This window comes from Uloborus diversus, chromosome 3 (genome assembly GCF_026930045.1).
Source record: "Uloborus diversus isolate 005 chromosome 3, Udiv.v.3.1, whole genome shotgun sequence".
NCBI classification, from domain to species: Eukaryota; Metazoa; Arthropoda; class Arachnida; order Araneae; family Uloboridae; genus Uloborus; species Uloborus diversus.
The window spans coordinates 117,652,070-117,672,290 of NC_072733.1; the positions used below are offsets into that span (position 1 = coordinate 117,652,070).

Consider the following 20,221-nt stretch of genomic DNA (forward strand, 5'->3'; position numbering starts at 1 on the left):
AATAAGGTTTTTTTTTCGCCTTCGGTTGATGGGGAGGGGTGAGGGGTGACAGCCCAGATTACCACCCCGGTTGACATCCAAGTTTGCTACGCCACTGATTAAGTGTAATTTAACAATGCTGTAACAGAATATGGTTTTTTAACAGATCAATTTTTTTTTAATTGTTAAAAGATCTTTTCTGTCTCTTGTATTTCGCATTTCCTAGTAAAATCTTATTCAAACAAAAGTAAACTACACTTAAAACGTTTTATTTTGATCCTAAATTTATTTTAATACTGGTTAAATAGTGGAAAATTATGTTTTGTATAACGAAAATTAACCGCTTTATTTGCTTCTGGTTCTATCATAAAAGCAATTTTTGTTACAAGATTTATTTCGATACATCTTTATTTAAAATTTTGTTTCGCGTTTTTTACTGCCGCTATTTGTAGTTATAGTGAACTTTCGTAGTTGCTTGTTTTCATTTTTTCTGCATAGACATTATTTTTATTCAAAAATGTATTACCGAGGAGATTCATAGAAATGCCTCATAAATCCATGTCATATCGATCTCTGAAAATCCCACGTTACATTAGAATGGTATTTTTTTTTCATTCCATAATAGGATGAGAGAAAATATATAAAAAATGGCGATATAAGGGAATGTATTTCCTTTATTTGTAAGACTCAATTTAAAAGCTCATGAATGATCTTCGCAACGAAATAGCTTTTGTGCGTCCGATACTTTTGAGCGCATGTGAGAACGGATGGGATGGCAACTGCCCCTTCTTTTCAAAAACAAAGGGGCACTGCCCCTCCGTTTTTCTAACTTCAAAGTTATAGATCGACTGGAAAATGCTGGTGCTGATCGATTCACGTGTTTAAAGAAAGAAGAATTGACTTAATAAAGGTACTTTAAATGTTTGTCACGTTTTTCGATGAAGATTAAATTGGAACTTTGAATCGAAAGAAGGAAGTCTACTGTTGATATTTGTCTCGAGATTTCAGGTCGTGTCCCTAGGTTTTTTTTTTTTTTTTTTTGAGACGATCATTTAACCAACAACTAAAATACCATAGCCCAATTTTATAAAATTTAAAATAAAATAATAAATAAATAAGGGCGCTGCCCACATTCCCCTCCCGTGACTTCTCTGACCCCCCCCCCCAAATTTTTTGTGGACCAATCGCCCATGGATAAAATCGCCCCCCCCCCCAAAACAGGCCTCTGGATCCGCCACTGGTACCATGTGATTTCATTATAGGATTTGTAGGAACATAGGAGTTATTTCTTGGTCAAAAAATAAAATAAAAAATGTTAATATTATTCAAATAATTGGAACCCGTACAACATCTCCCACTGTCCAACGTGCTCCACCTCCCCCTACAACTTTGTTGTGGATATTCCTAAGTGAGGTGCAGAAATAACAAGCAAGTTTTCTCACGGTTCCTAAAAAATTTAGAATCATGAACGTTCATTACTTATTTTAGTCATCATAAACTGATGATTTCTCTTCTTAAGAGCAAAGATGATGCACAGTAACAAATATGTACATAATTAAATGAAAAACAATCTATGCTAGTCAAAAGAGATTGATAAATTAGGTAAAATATTCCCCTGTAATATGTGTTTTACTTTTTCAAGTGTTTTTAAAACACATCCTATTATTTGAAATTAAATTTTACAACACACTTAATGCGAAGTAAGTGAAATACAGCTCTATTTCGATTAAAGTGTGTTTATTTATTTTCCATTTATAATTTTATGAACTAGTTTAAAAAAAACATTCCTGCCAATTGTGTTCAGCTGTATTGATGATTTAGCACATTTGAAGAGTTTTACTTCTGCTTTTAAATTTATTTGCCCTTAATGTTTTTTAAGTTTCTTCCAGATATTCTGCAACTTGAAGAAAGCTCAACTACTAGCTGAATTTATAGCCGTGATGCAGATGTTCTAGAAAACTCATGATAGTATTGTACTGTTCGCTTAAAGAATTGTATAATAGAATGATCTCCAATATTTAGTTTACAAGGATGTCCAGAAATCATTTTCCAAGTTTTCTTAGCTTGACAGCTTTATCAAAACTAATGAAGTTGTTTAAAAAAATAATAAACTTCCAGTCATAATATGCCATTCATGTTTCTTATGCTTCTTATTATGCTGATGACTTCAGGAAATTTGTTGCCGAAATAGTCTTTGGACTTTCAACAATGACATACAAACCAACAAAAATTCTGTGTTTAAATGCTAAATAGTGTAATTAAATGAAATTTTGATCTTCTTCATACAAACAGTGCTGTATTTCTGATTTGTCACGCTTAGTATCATATTTATTATCATTCATTTGTATAATAATATTGAAATGTAAAGAGGTAAAACAAACAATAATTTTGCAACAGAAATTGAGAAATAGCTGGAATTCTGTTTTGATTCTCTAAATTTAGAGTTTTGAATTTGTTTTGTAAAACAAATGCTTGTAAGGTTTATGCTTGTTTGTCATGTAAAAATATTGTTTTCAATTTAGATTTTTAATAAATTTTTCGGTATTCAATGCAAGGCTAAATAATTTAGGTATACATAAAATTATGAAAGATATATTTAGGTTTGTTTATTTCAGCATTAAATGAACAGTTCATTGATGCTTATTCTCTTTGTGTAGTTATCCAGAAATCCCCCCCCCCTTTCAAGAAGAGATTTTTCTCCCCACTTAAACTACAGGACAGAATTTGAATAACTGCAAATAACTCCAATTTTGGAAGGGATAGGTAGCAACTGTTATCTTAGTCCACTTCCGACTGTCAATGCACCTTCTCTGTTTCTGACTAAATTCTGGAAGCATTTTTCAGGATGTTGGAACATAGGTCATGTTCATCCATCCATGATACAGGGTAATGAATGGAATTGCAATCTATATGAAAATATCTGAACAAAAAATTCAATTTATTTCAATCAATGTTTTTTTTTTTTTTTTCACAAACATTCACTTCACAAATAGTATAAAAGAAAATAAATTACAAGCATCAGTATATTTTGCCCTGTCTAATCGAAACTCCCTAATTGAGTAGATGGGAGCAAAGCCTATAACAAAATTTATTTTCTTTATGCTTATTAGTGACTGAAATTTTTGATTAAACTTGTGTTTTGTCCATAGTTATTATTTTTAGGAAATGATATTTTGGAGTAAAGAATTTTTAAAAATTTGATAATAATAACCACATTTTAAACATGTGAATATTTTAAAGTTACGTTGCATTTCAGAAAACACAAAGATTAATCTTTACTTATTTTGTTACTAAAGCAGTTATTGACAATAATAGTTTGCCCCAAAATCTATAAAAACAACAAATTCTGTTTTGGTACCCTGAATTTGATTTTAATTGCCTCATTGAGAAAAATGTCTTTGTTTTCTCTCTCTCTCTTTTTTCTTTTTTTGTGTAAAAATGTTAGAAATTCTATGTTTGAAATAAAGTTTACAGATGTAACAACACCAAAAAATAAATTGAACATTAGAGACTTTTGTTGTAATCTTTATGTGGTAATGACCTGAACTGTTAGTATGGAATGAATGAGTTTTCTTCATGCTAAGTTGTATTTAAAATCTCTGTCAAAATTAAATGTAAACATTGTTTTTCCACGAACATTGAAAATAAGTACAAGTCCACTACTGGTGCTGGGAATGATTTTTTTCTTTGTTTCATTAAGAAATTGTCTACTTTCTTTTCTTTATAATATTGTTTTGATTTGAAAATACTGTTCAAAATGTAAGTAATAGATGCATGATGTGATGCAGAGAAATAAATAAATAACAATAGATACATTTGTTTCTTATTCAAATGAGTTGAAAATAAGTAATGTTTCAAATTACACCCCCTCAACTCCTCAATTTATTCCTGTATATTTCTATCTACATCAAATTAAAGTAATAATTTTCAACTTTATTCAAATTAATATTTTAACCAAGAGTGCCTACTGAACCACTAAAATGTTTAGAGGTTCTTGGTATTCTTTCTTTCTTTTTTTTTTTTGGGGGGGGGGCGCGTTACCTCGTTTTGACCATCTACCTATTTCTAGTATTGAACTTTCAAATTTTCCTTTGCATATTTATCTTTCAAATTTTTAATTTAATCTTTAACTTAATCACATTTAAATCAGAAAAATGTACAGGGTAAACTTAAACATGCAATTTTAATTAGCATTTTTTAAAAATAGAAAACCATTTTAATTAGTGATATTGCTTTTTAGATGGTTACAGGAAATATTTTTAGATTTAAAACTCTTTACAACGTTTGTCTTTCCGTTCATTTATTTATTTTCTTACCTTTTTTTTATCTCTTTCTTTATTTTGAATCAATTAAATTCTAACACATGGAGGTGAGAATTCACATGCTGCGAACCAAAAAATATGTTTTATAATTTTTTTATTTAACAGAATGTATGTTTACAACAGAATGTATGCTATGTATGTTACAAAATGAGGGAGCTTGAGGGGGTTACTACAACATCTGGCTTTGGCTTGCCGCAGCCAGTTTTTTACAACGAGTTCGGCATCATGCTCGGTCTTTTCAGGGAAGGATTTCTGTCTAACTGCACCTAAAAAAACGTGGAAAAAAATTTCACTGTAGCATCCTTTGCAAAAGAATTTTAAATATGTAATCAGCTTCACAGGAATCAAAGTGATCAAGGGAGGAAAAATAAAATATTTTTTTCTCACAAAAAATATAAGAAATAGGACATTCCCTAGAAGCATACTTCCTTTTAGTCACATTTGCAGCCTTTACATTGAAAAAATCATTTTGAAAGATTAAATGATAGATATGAATAAAAAAATCAAAGTTAAAATATATATTTATACTAGCTGTGTGCCCAGCGTTGCACGGGCTACTTAAAAAATGAAAGAGATGTCCAATTGATGTTTTTGTATTACTCTGACATCAGTTTCTAAAGCGCTAAGGAGTAAATAAATAAGCGTAATGCAAGGTTTGCAAAACACCAGTAGAGCATATTTTGGCAGAAATCTCTTTAACGTTAATCATAGTTATCAATGATACAAATTAAGAGTATTTTCAATTAGCACAAAAGAAGAAAATATATGCATTATCAACTATAATCTGTACTCACGTTAAAATGAATTACATCTGATAGACTAATTTATGTACAATTACAATCAGCTTTTTACATAAAATGACACACACTTTTTGGTTGATTACGTGAAACTAAAGCACCAAGACTAAATAACTACCAATAAGCATTAATTTAATACCAAGTCATCAGATTCCAATTTAGCTTTAGTTAAAATCCTTAAAAACAATAATTTTTGTTCAACTCTGTTTCATTTAAAGAAATCCAAACAATCTTAATGTAACATGTTCTTTTAACGATACTAACTGTGTTTCAACAGGAAGGAAAAAGAGTTATTACAAATCGAAAACTCACCCATGTGACGGGAAAAAGTCCAACAAAATAAAATAATTAGTCACACATCCTAAATGTACCAAAATATGAGGCCGGTGAATGATACACTTACACTACAATCAATAAACATAGCTAAAGAAACAACTTTCATATGCTGAAAAGAGCTAAGAACGTTGAACTTAAAAAAAAAAGACAGACAATAAAATAAAAGCTATGTCCGAATAGGGCAACCAATTTCAAACTAATTTAAAATGAAATTCTAGATGGAAACGTTGTTTTAAGATTTGGACAGCAGCCAAAAAAATCTCTTTTAAAAGAATTATTAGAATTTTACTTGCTCACCCATATGCAAAATGGCAACAGGAAAGAAATAAAAATTCCTGAATAACGTTATGTTAATTAACGTTTTAATTAATATATTCGCTAATTAAAGTCACACAATTACGAAATTGGTCCTATTGTTTTCTTTGGAAAATTTCGAATTGATCGGTATCTCGTTTGACTCTCGATTCGCAGCGGTTCTCGAGAAGATCGATCTTCAGACAGACAGACAGACAGACGCGAACAGATTTTAATATATAGTAGATAAATATAAGAAAAGTACAAGATGTTTCTCTTGATTTGAAAAATGATATAGGGGAAAAAGAAGCGTTTTCAGCCCAGCCTTAACCAAAAACTTATTATGAAAAATACAGTTTCTAAAGTTTCACATGAGTAATTTTTGGAATAAAGAACACTTTAATTGCTGAAGTGTTTTAACATTACTTGAGGACCTTACATTGTAAGATTGATATTAACAGAAAGAGTGCAGTTCTTCTGATTTTCTCTTAACGGCATACATCAATCTAACTTACAGTTTCACATCTAAGCCTGATCAAGACACATTCCAACAGACATCACTAAATTTCAATTTACAAACTACGTAGGCCAAAGACGATTTCTGATACTTCAGCATGCTAGATAGGGTCATGTATAAACTGGGCATATCAGTGAAAATTTAAGTTAACCTATTTTTTTTTTAAATAAAACTCCAAATTGTGTGACATTTTGTGCGCAACAGATGCCTATGCTCTTCGCCACCTAATATTGGTGAGGAGCATAACTTATGAATTAGGACTGCAAATGTCTGAAGTTGAAGCTGTCTCTTAATTGCTTTCTGGTAAATAATATATTTTATAACTTTATCAAATCTGATCTTCCATGTCTGATACAATTTAGAGGCTAAATTAAAATTTCAAAAGTTCTGTTTTGATTATGATAGTAAAAGCATAGTAGCGCTAACTATGCTTTTGAGTAAGAATCCCAGACAACTTTTTTAATTTAAAGATTAGAAAGACCTCCCTAAAAGCACCTCTCCTCTAGCAACATGGCAAAAAATAACCTTTTTTTTGCATGTATGAAATACTATATCAACAGTTTAATTGTTTATAATATTCTATACTTCAAACTGTGTGTTAAGAGATTACAGAATGGAGAATTTAAAAATATGTTAAAGTTTAAAATTAAAATTAATAATAATAATAAAAAATAAATATTATGAAAGAATAAAACCCTCACAAATTTCTTTTCTTCAGATTATAAAGTATTTTCTAGAGATGTTTTAACAAAATGTTTAAATTACCCGATCCCATTTTAAAATATCCCTCATAGCATGAAAAGTATTTTTTGTTTCTAAAAAACCTTAATTTAATAATTTTTCCCCCACAAAGTTGTTGAATTCTTAGCATAATACATTTATTGTTTTATAGATTTTCCATATTTTAATTGCCTTACACGCAAATATTCATTCAACATTGACTGATAAATAAAAAAAGATAAATTTATTTTCTCACAACATGCGACTAGCATTTTTTATTATCGCAGAAATAAAAATTGTCACTTTGAAAAATTTCATCAGGATGTAAAATCCGAATGGAATAAGATACTGAAATACAGTCGAACCTCCATTTATCGAACTTCCACATATCAAAATTTTCTATACATCGAAATCCCAGCAAATTTCTATGTTCATTACATAGAAAAATTGTGTCTATATATCGAAATTTTTTTCGAGACATTCGTAGATTTTTTTTCAATTTTAGGCTGTTTGTCTCAAAAAAAAAAAAAAAAAAAAAAAAAAAATGAAAAATTAGGGAAGAACATTATGTTTACTGAAGGTTGCTACGGAACTGGAGTTGAGGGCTGTGTAAATAGGTCGCTGTTCCATTCTGGAGTTCTTAAATTCCCTCAAGTTCATTTCAGATCTAAGTCGTAACCAGTAACACTATAAAATCAATTTCAAGTTATCCCTTTAATCTGTTGATTATCATTCCTCGTCTTTTTGGTTTCAGTACAAATCATCCACGTTAAGTAGATTGATTTTTTACTTACCGAAACTGTGTTATAAGAGACCTTGAAATTATGTAAATCAAGGAATGTGCTATCATCTGAAAAATTATATTTTGGTACTGGGATTTTAAACTATTCATATTAGCTGAGACTTGTTGATTCTCTTAGAAGGCTTAATCTGCTTTGCGCCCAGAGTTCGGGGATCTGTAAGTCAGTTCCTGATCTTGTAAAAATGATCGCTTATATAAATCTAAATTATTTTTGAGCTATAATAATCATTTTAAACACTAGCATAAAAATAATTATTTTTTACTTAATAAGATAGTTTTAAGCACTATGTCATGCCTCATGCTCTTGAACGCTCGACTGTGAAATGCGGAGCAAAATAACTTTTTTTGCAGAGCTACGGAGTTTTGCAATCTCACTGCCTCATATGGAAGTTCAACATTTAATTCAGCTAAAGTATGAAAACAATAATAAAAATTAAGTATAACATTGATGGAATTGTTGGTGAACGTGATGAAAATTATGTATGAAAGAACCTAACTAAACACCTAAGAGAATTACTAAAAGTAGGTATCAGCAAACTTAAAAAATACTGAATATTTCACGTTTGTTGAAAATCTTTGATCGAAAGAAGACATACTTTGTTTTAAGTAAAATTTAGAAATGATAGTTTAATAGCATAATCCAGCCTTCACATTCCCCATAAATAGTGAAAAAAATTATAATTTGGCGAGTTTTCCTCAAAGCAAAAATCCTGACTTGTCAACACCTACTTGTAGCATTCCCCACACAAATTGTAGGATTTATTACTTCCAAACAAGGTTAGGTTTATAAACATGACGGAAATACAATACCGGTTTAAACTAAAAAAACTCCAATCGTTCAAATTTGCTTGTGAACAAAAGCTTACTGAAAAAATATACAAATTATAAATAGCAAAAGCTGTCATAAATCCTGCTGAAATTTTAAATGAGTAATTGGCTGGTCTAAACTTGATAAGAATTAAAAGTAAAATGAAATGACAAGTTTAAAATCTGATTTTTAATGCATACTCAAAAATTTTTGTGTTTTCCTCCCTTTTCTTCTTTAAAAATTCAAGCTAGCATATATTTTTGACATAGCCCAAATGCATTAATTTGGCTTACATGCTAAGTGGGATGTATACATAAGATTTTCAAAAAGAGCTAACCACATATATATAAGTGCATGATATTCTTTTTTAATGTTACTTTCACAATTATTTACTATCTAGTCAGTCCAATTAACTTAAAAGTATTTATAATTAATGCACTTATCTAAAAAAAAACAATCATTTTCACCTCTAACTGCTTTTTGTCAAATATTAAATATATTTAAGTATTATCTATGCTGACCTATTTGACCCCTAAAAGTAAATTGAAAATGAATATTTACCTTGAAAGCAAATAAGAAGGGAAGTAATTATTCTGCTGCTGAATACTTGATATAAAGCCATTCAATAAAACTTGGGAAATATGATAGGTTGCGGTTACTAAGATATGGTAAACATTTTTGACTAGAGTTGCAAGAGTTTACACTATGAAAGACTGTTACTAGTCAAAAACCTGATAACCCAGTTTTAAAAAAAATCCTATTTATGAAGTTTATTAATAAAAATAAAAATGTTGTACTCAAAACTCACATTATTTCTTGATGTCAGCTGCCATATATCCTTATACACTCTTTGACAGGCAGCTATAAAAAAAACATAAGAATAAACGACAGGACATGCTGTATTTGCTAATACATTTAACCAGAGCTCTAAGTAAAGTCAACAAACAAGAATACTATTTTGAAATTGTCGACTAAAATTATTTTATGGAAATATAACCGGTTTTAAAATTGGGGACAAATATTATTAATGGAGCTAATATTTTGAATAATAAAAACAAGTTATTGCTAGAAACTAAACTAAGTTACAGAAGTTAGGCTATATATGCAAAACAGTTTTGTTTAATTTGAATTCCGAAATAAAGCCATATGAAACACATGAAATCATCTGGCAATCTACAGGCAAAAAAGAAATTATTCAAGCAAACTTTGTTTCGATAAAGGCAAAAAATCCTACAATAATTATCAGAATAATCATTCTGCACAGGTATATTTCAAGCCTTGTGTTAAAACACAAAAGTTATTTTTTTCCTTTTTTTTGTATAGAGATCTCAAAGAAATGTTTTTAAATTTTAAACCATTTCTTTAAACAGCTTCTCAAAATAGTTAACAATAATCAGTGCGAATGTAAATCATGCTGTGCAACAAACATGTCTAGAAAGATGGCATCAAATTTATAGAGCTCGTAGAACATTTTCAGTGTCGAAAAGTAAGATATTTTCGAAAAAAGGAGGAAAAAGTAGAATTAATACTTGATTACAAAACCAAGGACAAAATCAAAACAATTAAAAAGTGAACACATAAGTATGTTATTATATGTGCACTGCATCTTACTTGAAGTTTTGCTACGAGAAAACTACATACATTTATAAAAATCAGAATGCCCCGAAGGGAGGTATTAGTCAAAATTCCATATTCAGCAAATTTTAGCTGATGATTTGGCAAATCTGGAGATATAACTGCAAGTTTTTAAATACCCAAATATTCCTTGCAATTAATTGTAGTGGGGAAAGGGACACATGGGAACAATTTTTTTGCATTTCTTTATTTTTCAAAAAAATATTATCAATTTCGCAGCACCAAAATATCTCCAAGATTAAATAGGTAGCCTTTTCTTTGTGACACGGACTTTTTAAAAAAATGTCTTTAATTGCTTACACACTCTCAGAAATGGACTTTCATATTCGACGAAATTTTCTTCGTTTCTGACGAAATCGCTTCCAGGGATATGCTCCGAGCGAACATTTCGTCAAATTGAGGAAACTGCTTTCGTCTCTGGTTTGAAGATGCGAATTTCGTCAAATGTAACGAAATATTTCTTCATTCTAGTTTCGTCAAATCGACAATCATTTTCGTACTTTTGAGAGAATTAGTTTCGTCAAATTAGTTTCGTCAAATTAATTTGAGCATGTTAATTTCGTAATTTTTTGAGTTTATTTCTTTTATTTTTATTTTTTCTTTTTTGAGCTGATTAGTTTTCTTTCTTTCTTTCTTTTTTTTTTTTGACGATACTGACGAACCTCGTTAATTCGAACACGCTTAAAAAGAATTACTTCTAAAACGGACTTTTTTGTATTCTCTGTCCTATTGTTTTTCGGATAAGACGAATTCTGTTAAGAGCAATCGATTTTAATGATCCATTAAAGTTCGTTTTAACGAGGTTCGACTGTATCTTATAAGATTTAGTCAAATCTTTACTTCAGAATCTTACCACCATAATTTCCCACTTTGATGCGCATAGTCACACTCACAGGCCCGTCATTTACGGGGGGGGGGTCATTTATGGAGGTTGACATTCCCCCCCCCCTTTGATTTTTGAACTTTTATTCTTTACGTACGAAAGGCCGTGTTTTTAGTTGGTTCTCTATAAAAATTTTGAAGAGTGTACACTTTTTTTCACAATTGGAAAAAAAATCGAAATGACTGGCCTGCACTCCCCCCCCCCCTCCGCCTAAAGCAAAAGGCAAGTATTTGTTGAAAAAAGAGACACATAAAAGATGTTAAAATTTTTTTTATTAATGTAAAAATACAAGCAGACAATTTCTTTAAAATATAAAAATAATTATTGCAAATTCAAGTTAAAGAACAATGTGAAATGATATCTGGGAATTAGGGCTTTACGATGCATCGATGCATCGTAAAATACCGATGTACAGTACACCCTACATCATTACACCGGTTTAGAATAAAAACCTCTAAACCGATAGATCAATGTGCGCCACAAGTTTGCTTACATCCAAGCTTTTTTTTTTTTATCCCAGCAAAAAAAAAAAAAAAAAAAAAAAAAAAAAAACGGAAACCCGCATGTAACTCCGGTCCCATAAACTCCCCATGGTATCTAACTAAAACCCCATAAGGGGGATTTTCCTGCAAAAAATCTATTTTTTGCCGGATCTTTTCCATATTTGGCACAGAGGTTCATTCTTGTTGCTCAGGAATACTCATTGAGCAGTTTCCTTCCCGCTATGGGGGGGGGTGGAACAACCCTCATAGGGGATCTCCTTATAAAAGCCAAGTTTTTGTCTAATTTTTCCAAATTTGGCACAGAGGTCCTTTGATGCTCGGGAATGCACACACAATGGTTTTAGTCCCTCCATGGGGGGGGGGGGGGGCAACGCCCATGGGGGGTTTCTCCTTACAAAAACCAAGTTCTGTCGGATTTCTCCTAAATTTGGCACAGAGGTCGTTTGATGCTCGGAAATTCAAAAAGTAGTTATCGTCCCTCTATTGTGGGGGGGGGGGAGGGATCCCCATTGGGGGTGCTTCTTATAAAAACCACGTTTTTGTCGAATCTTTTCCACATTTTACACAGAGGTCTTTTAATGCTCGGGAATTCAAGCAGGATAATTTTCGTTCTTCTATGGGAGGGGGGGCAACCCCTCATTGGGGTTATTCTTATAAAAACCAATTTCTGTCGGATTTCTTCTAAATTTGGCACAGAGGTCGTTCGATGCTCGGGAATTCAAGCAGATTAGTTTTCCTTCCTCTATGGAGGGGGGCAACCCCATTGGGGTTCTCCTTATAAAAAGCAAGTTTTTGTGGGAACTTTTCTGAATTTGGCACAGAACTTCTTTGATGCTCAGGAATTCTCATTGGGGAGTTTTCGTCCAGCTATTGGGGTCTATTTTTTTTTTTTCAAAAACCAATTTTTATAAGATCTTTTAACAATTTGCACAGAATTCCTTTGATGCTCGAGAGTTCCCCCATTTTAGTCCCACTATGCATGGGGAATCCCCCGCGTGGGTTTTTGTCGGATCTATTCCAAGTTTGGTACATTTGTCCTTTGATGTTTGTGAATTCCCATAGGGTAGTTTTCGTGCCAAATTTGGGACAATTCTGACAAAAGCTTCGATTTTTGCAAGGAAAACTCCCCTAATCGGGGGTTTGCCACCTATAGCGGGAAGAATAATTCAAACTGCTTCAACTACTCGCGATGTAAGTTTGGCGATGCATCACGATGTAAAAATTTCTACATCGTCCAGTCCTACTGGAAATATAGAAGTGCTACTTCTTCAGCAGACATTGGGTTCTGGAAGAATAAGACATAGGTTACTTTTATGCAGAGTTACATCAATATTTGCTCAAGAGAAAATTGCTGGGGATTTACTTTTTCATTGCATCGCATAAAAAATTCCAGAAAAAAAAAAAGATTTTTTTTAAAACTAATAACATAAATTTTAAAGAAATAGTGCAATAAAATGTACAGCTTTAAGTTTGTATATCTTTGTTCGAAAATGAGATACAGAAAATGAAATTAGATAATCTTCAAAAAAAGCTTACCTTTTTCTTTTCTCAATCGATTATTTGTCTTATTAATTTTGCTTCTATGTAGAATGCTTGTTTGGCAAAATTTATGTTTAATACAGGAAGTGTATTATTGCATGCAGTACATACTTTATACTTTGAAGTACTTTGGTACATACTTCATATTTACCTGTCTGGAACTTCAAGGGAAATTAGGTACCTTTATATAACATAATTGATTAGAACTTTACTGATTTACTAAGATAGCTCCATAAGCATTAATGCAACCATGACCAACGCCAAGACAGAATTGCAAGTAAGAGATTCAAAGGTATGTAATGAAAATAGTGACTAGCGTATCGAGAAAAGTTTACTAGTTTTTATCATATACTTTTTATTTTCCTTTCAATTTTTCAATTGAAATTTTACATAGGCATTTTACTTTGTCTGCAGCAAAAACCATTACTCTAACTTAAATTTGGACTTACTAGAAGTTCATCTATGAAATGCTTCTGAAGAGAATTCCCTTTATTTTGCTGATAATTCCTTGAGGCAGCAAATATGGCAATATAATTAATGCTGTATTTATTTCAGCTGTAGAAACTATGTATAATGGAAAAATTCATAATTATCACAAATCAGGTAACACAAATTAACATAGAATTTAGCGTACTAAATGTGAAAATAAACAACAAAGAACGCTTTATAATTGTTATTATTTTCAAACATGCTGCTAACTTACCTTTTTTTTAAAATCAAGGTTACCTTCAATAACTTATTTTAAATTTGGGATAAATTGAAAAAATATTGAAAATATTTAGCTGCAAAGTACAAAGATATAGTTCTTTATAGAAATTAATGTTTTCTTTGTAACTTAAAATGCTTTGTTTTAAATTAATACTTACTTTATTTCATGTTTTACTTTGCAAGTAAAACCATTCAAAAGAAAAAAAGAAACAGACTCAACAAATAGTGAAGTATTGATTACAACATAAACAAGAGACACCTGCAGAAGGGGATGACATTACATAAACAACATGGGGTGCGACTTTAATAAGTCCGGTCAACGAGCCTAACAAAAAAAAAGGGGGAGGGTATCATTTCCGAACCGTAAGCTGATAGCCAGTTTGTATTTATTTTTAATTGCATTAAGCGCTTTTTTTCCCTCGATTTTTGTGGGCTTGTTTAAAAGGTTGATAAGCAATTATTAAAAAATATTTTTATGAACACTTTTGTGAGATAAAGTTCTTAATACTTTCTGATAATTAATTTCTTCAAAATCATATTTCATTTTGCTATTAAAATATTTCATGTAGTTTTGTTAAGAATTAGCTATAAAAGATCTATTGTTTACCCATTTCAAAATATTAATCTTACCTAATGGGTAAAGCAATATTTCATTGAAAATAATAAGTGTTACGTACACTTTTGTGAGAGAGCTACTGTATAAATTATTATTGTATTGAATAAAATATTACATGTAGAGTAGAAGAAGAAAAAAATACCAATACTTAGAGATGGGGGTGGGGGGCGGAATATTTGTTTAAGAAAATAAAAATTGCAGAGGGAAAAAATTTTGAATTATTAAACAAAAACACTTCGTTCACCAGAATTATATTAGCAAAATTCATGAAGAAGAATGAAAACACATAACCATGAAACATATTCAACGTTGAAATTAAAAGCTTCAAAGTTTTATGCTATTTATCAAGGCGCTGTATTTATTATCTGCGTTGCTGTAGCGACGGTGGATTTTTTTATGTAAGTTTAAATTCGTAAAAATGCTTTGATCATCTTTGTCAATTGTCTAACGGGGGGAAATAAAGGAAGTACGTTTTCGAAAACAAATGTCAACAAACACACATTTTCATTTGCAAATAAAAAATAACGCCAGTTAAGCCTAACGTGGAGGTGACTCAAAGTTAGTGTATACAGAATTCCAAGCCAAATCGAACAGGTCGTTTTCAATTTTAATGTGTTTTAAATCCAACAATAAACAAAACACTAAACAAAAATGTAACAATACATAAAAGAAGGCACATTGCACATACAAATTTTAATAAATATATACTAACCTTCTTTATGAATCCTTTAGAATAACTGCCGTAAAATATTTTAACGAGCAAGTACAAGACTGAAACGAAAACTCCCAGAATGCACTGCAATGTGACGAAATCGGGACGAAATTATTTCGTAAAAAATTTGAGATTTCTGGTTTCGTCAAATATCACGTGATTCGGTGACGAAAGGATCGTAGAAAATAACGAAATAGTGCTCGAGGATTGCCGAATAGTCAAAATTGAGCGTTTCATTTTTGACAGTGCATGTGCCCTTTTTGGGGAGAACATATAAACAGACCTCGGACACACATGAACATGATTAAAAAATGCAGAACATGTATCATATTTTAAAGAACAATATAACGATTTGCAATAATGAAGTTTGACTAAATAATTTAAAATATGTTTTCCCAAGTAAAAGAAAAAGATGAAATTACATAAAACAGCTGCTCAAACAAAGAAGTTTCGACCAGAAAAACATAAATCTCATTGTTCCAAATGTTTGTCCAAGAGATCGAATACTGGGACTGCTATTATTTAAGATTTTTTCAAGATTAATGTTATGTAAAACATGCCATGTTCACAAGTCTCCCCCCCCCCCTCCAAGTGTTAATAACCGTATTTCACCAGTCGGTAAAATTTGAAGTTCCTATCAGAAAACTAAGAAGGTCCCTGCTAACAATAATGACAGTGTTTTACTTCATACAAAATTTATACTGAACGAAATATACACCAATATTTTGAAAATTGGAATTGAAGACAGGAGTCTGGTAAAGAAAACACATTCATTTGAAATGCTTATAATCAATATTTCACAAAAGATCATACATTTAATTTACTGCATTTTAATTTGATGTAAAATATTCCTTCAATGAGAAGAACAAATAGTATATTTGTAGTTATTCTGTCTAGAAGTTTTTACTAAAAAAAAGGTACAATTGATCCAGGTTTCAGGCTTCAGTGCAGCCGTGAGCTAAAACAAGTCACTTGTCGGTTTAATCGCAGGGCCCCCGTCCCCCCCATTTAGCTTGTTAAATTTGTCTACTGCGATTCCAAGCCGGGCCCCTTCAAAGGAGGAGTCGCTAGTTTCCGACTAAGCTGACATGGAATCTCGTCGGCACTGCCAGGGTGGTAAAATGGATAAATTTACCAGGTATTCAGGAAAAGACCAAAGAGGAATACAATTCGCAACGAATTAACAAAATTATGAATTATATTTAATACATAGATTGAAGCAAAACTAACGCTTTAGTGATACACTGAATATTCAGTACACTGCCTATTCAGCAGACAAACCGAATATTCAAAATACAAAAGAGTCTTAAAAGTTTTGAGTTCTGCTCTACTTGAGGTGCTTAATGTTTTTAGTTACATTTTTAGTTAGAATGAAATGATTTTCATTAACATCTGAAAATTGAAATATTTTGCTACGTTGTAATCCGAGGAAGCATGAGCCCCAACTACATCTGATTTTCGAGACTCTACGGTACTTAAAATAAGTTTAACAGAGTAAAATTTAAAGTAGAATTTTAACAAATTTAAATATACAATAGGAGGTCGGGGCTACAAAATTCTTAAAAATTTTAACATGCCCTGCTGGGCACATTTGTCAAAAAAAAAAAAAAAAAATGTCGGAATAAAAATTTTAAATGCCCAGTTTTTTTTTATAATTTTATAATAATAAAAATATTTGAATTTGTCGTATAGCATTAATCAGACAAAAAATTACACCTGGGTCAAGAACTGTTTCAACATAAAACATAAAATAAAAGTTAGAATAAATAGTAGGGGAATGTGGGGCAAAGCGAAATGGTTAAGATGACTGAGTTTTTTCAAAATGAACAAATAGGAAATTTGTTTTGAAAATTACAATATATAAAGAAATAACATTACACATAAAATAACACTAGCGTTAAAACATTATTTGTTATTATTGGCAGAGAAAAAGTATAAGTTTTTCACGGTTTTTTTTTTATGGGACAAAGTGAAAAATGAAATATTTTCTATTTGATTGTGAGAAAGTTTCTCGAACAAAATAATAATCAAATAAATAATAATTCACTAAATGAAAAGATAATGAAACAATAAACTAATAAATAAATTAATTTATTAATTGATACAAAAAAAATAAATGAGTGAATAAAATAGAGAGCGAACGCATAAGAAAATAAGTGAAAGAGTGAATTAATAAGTGAATTATTAAATTAAGGAAAAATTAGTTAATTATTGAATACGTAAGTGATTTGGTAAATGATTGAATAAGTAAACGAAATGAATTATTTCACTTGCCCCGCATGCACTTGACTAATTGTGAAAAATATTAAAAATACAAATGAGCTGAATATTAATTAAATAAATACTGCACAGAATATTCGGAGTTCCCAATTACACTTATTGATTTGCTTTTGTTTTAGGAATGATATTCATTTTATTTGCATTAAGTAATCAACTATTAACATAAAGAAAGGATTCAATGCCAACACAACGTAAAAAAAAAAAAAAAAAAAAAAAAAAAAAAACGACTCAGGTATATTTGAGATAGGAGTTTGAAACTTTGTTTTGGTCGTTTAAGACATCGACAGTCGATCGAATTAAAACATACGGTTTGATAAAATCTGTCAAATAAAAATTGTTACCAACTGTATGAATAATTTAGAATATATGCATACAGGCTGGCTTAAATAAACATCAAGTTTAAAAAGCTTAACATTGAGCTTGAAACATGTGCTACGCTACAAAGAAATGCTTTGACGCGAAACGTGATAGTAAAAAATATAAACACCCGTGCATTCTTCTGAATTACAATTGAAATAAAATTGCATTTGAATAAATATTAAACTGATAAATACCTTTTCTCTGCTGTTCTAACGTGCAGCTTACTTCGTCAATCCATCATGGCTCCCTGCTTCGTTTTCTTCTCCGTGTTTGGCGCCGAACCGTAGACTACGTACTACCGCGCATGCGCTGGGTGTCCGGATTGAAACAAGTATCCATCAAACAAGTGTTCTTGCCGCAAGTGAGCATGCTATCTGGGTACTGATTTAAAAAAAAAAATCATATTTGAAAGGTCTTATTAACTTTCAAAATATAAGTTACAGATAATATGTATCACTAGCGCAGCCAGAAATACCTACAAGGGGGGGGGGGGTGATAAAAAACTCCTAGTGGAAAGGATTTTTTGATCAAAAATACCTTCTGGTTGAGTTTCTTTTATTTTTTGATTAAAAATACCTTCTGAAGGGGATTTTTTGATCAAAACCACCTTCTGGATGGGAGGGGTTGATCAAAATACCTTTTGAAGGGGAACTTTTGATCACAAATACCTTCTAAAGGTGGTTTTTTGATTAAAACAGCTCTCTCATATGCATAAATTAATGTTATAGAATTTGCATTTATGTTAAAACCAATGTCTCTGGGGGGTGTTTTCACCCCCCCCCCTTCGCTGGGCCACTGATATGTATACATAGTCGAAAAGAAGTCAAAAAAATTAAATTGCAAAACTTTTTGCACATGTTTTAACTTGGTTGAAAATAGTAACATCTAATAGATATTGAAAATAGCTAAATCTAAATTTGATCTAACATTTTACATCTATTAGATATTGAAAAAGTCTATGTCTAACTTTCGTCTAAGTTTAAACATCTAATAAATATCTATAATTAGTACAGGATATCCAGGACTTTTATTAGACATTCTTGAGACATTTTTCACCTTTTATAGATCAATTAGATCTAATTTAGATGTCTAATAGATATAAGTGGCTGTATGGGTTGGGGACAAAATCAGCTAAATATTCCAATTATTCTATTAAAACTAACTAGCTACAGCAAGTAAAATGTATACATGAAATAAATGTGCACAAAATATTTTTGAAAATGTTTTATACAGAACTTTGACTTTAAATGGAATGTCAAACTGACCAACAATAACTTCTGTCAAAGTTTCTAATGCGCTATATTCGATCTATATTTGCGATCTTTCGCAAAGTAGCCCGTGAATTAATTTCGCGTATTTTATTCGCTGTTTGCCGCCAAAAGCTCATGTGTTGCCAAGAATGAAAACCAGTAACCCCTTTTCCCCTTTGAAAATGGCACGGCGGATTTGTCCCGTGCAAGGCAAAGGGGGGATCAGAGCAGCGGCGGAGAAGTCCTATGCGGGGAAAAGGGCGATAAAACTTGCGGCGGAGAAGTCCTGTTCCGGTATTTTAGACTTCTGATAATAATTAGCAACGATTCAGCAGCTATCCTTTGCTCCTCAGCTTTCATTGAAGACAGCTACTATTCTTTTTCGCTATATTTTTGCGGCAGTTCATTTTTTTCAAAGTTTATTTTGCTTTAATTTAATAATAATTAAACATTTCGCAATTACATTTCACATAATAAATTACGTGTTATATCACTGTGCAACATAATCTTTTTTTTTGGAATTAAAACAGTAATAAGTTCCCCTGGATTTTATCTTCCCAAATCCCAAATCTTTACTTTTGTGGGGGTCCGGTTCTCAATTATTGATCGATCCGGACCCCTTAGACCCCCTTCCCCTGGTGAAAACGCGCATGGGGGGGGGGGCACATTGGTTATTTCAGAATAAGGCATAGAAGGATAGAAGCAGGGTCTGATAATAGGTTCGGATCCAACTTCTGCTTTGGAGGGGGGTCATTATCGGAAAGGGAGGAGTCAAAGTGCAATTTTGTGCTAAACGTGGCAATCTGGGAGAATTTTTTGAAATATAGGTCCCCAAAACACGGGTTTAAGCAATCTTTGTTCATTTAAAGGGAGAGTCATGACCCCTCCCCCCCTCCGAATTTGATCCTGATGCCTGATTAATGCATGGTCCATGGTCCTGAAGGTTTGTGGACCTGGACAGAACAATTTTAGCGACACCAAAATAGGGTAAATTTCTTTCTTTTTTCCCCTTTTTTGAAAAATACTGCTTTGAAAATGTGCAGCTTAGCTTGCTTGCGTTCGATGAACCTCACCGGTCGACCAGTGAGTAACCGGTTGCTAACCGCAGGGTTCTATCATCTTTCGGTTACCTCACCGGTTACCATTTTAAGCTGTTGATT

The 20,221-nt window shown here is 31.6% G+C and overlaps 1 long non-coding RNA gene across 1 annotated transcript; it reads right to left on the reverse strand.

The window, feature by feature from the left end:
• Positions 1 to 4,470: 4,470 nt before the first annotated feature.
• Positions 4,471 to 18,086, reverse strand: LOC129219374 (uncharacterized). The gene is made up of 3 exons (XR_008580404.1): positions 18,006 to 18,086; positions 9,384 to 9,436; positions 4,471 to 4,567 (listed from the first exon to the last, which is right to left on the reverse strand). It is a non-coding gene; the product is annotated as an uncharacterized LOC129219374 (long non-coding RNA).
• Between the last annotated feature and the right edge of the window lie 2,135 nt (positions 18,087 to 20,221).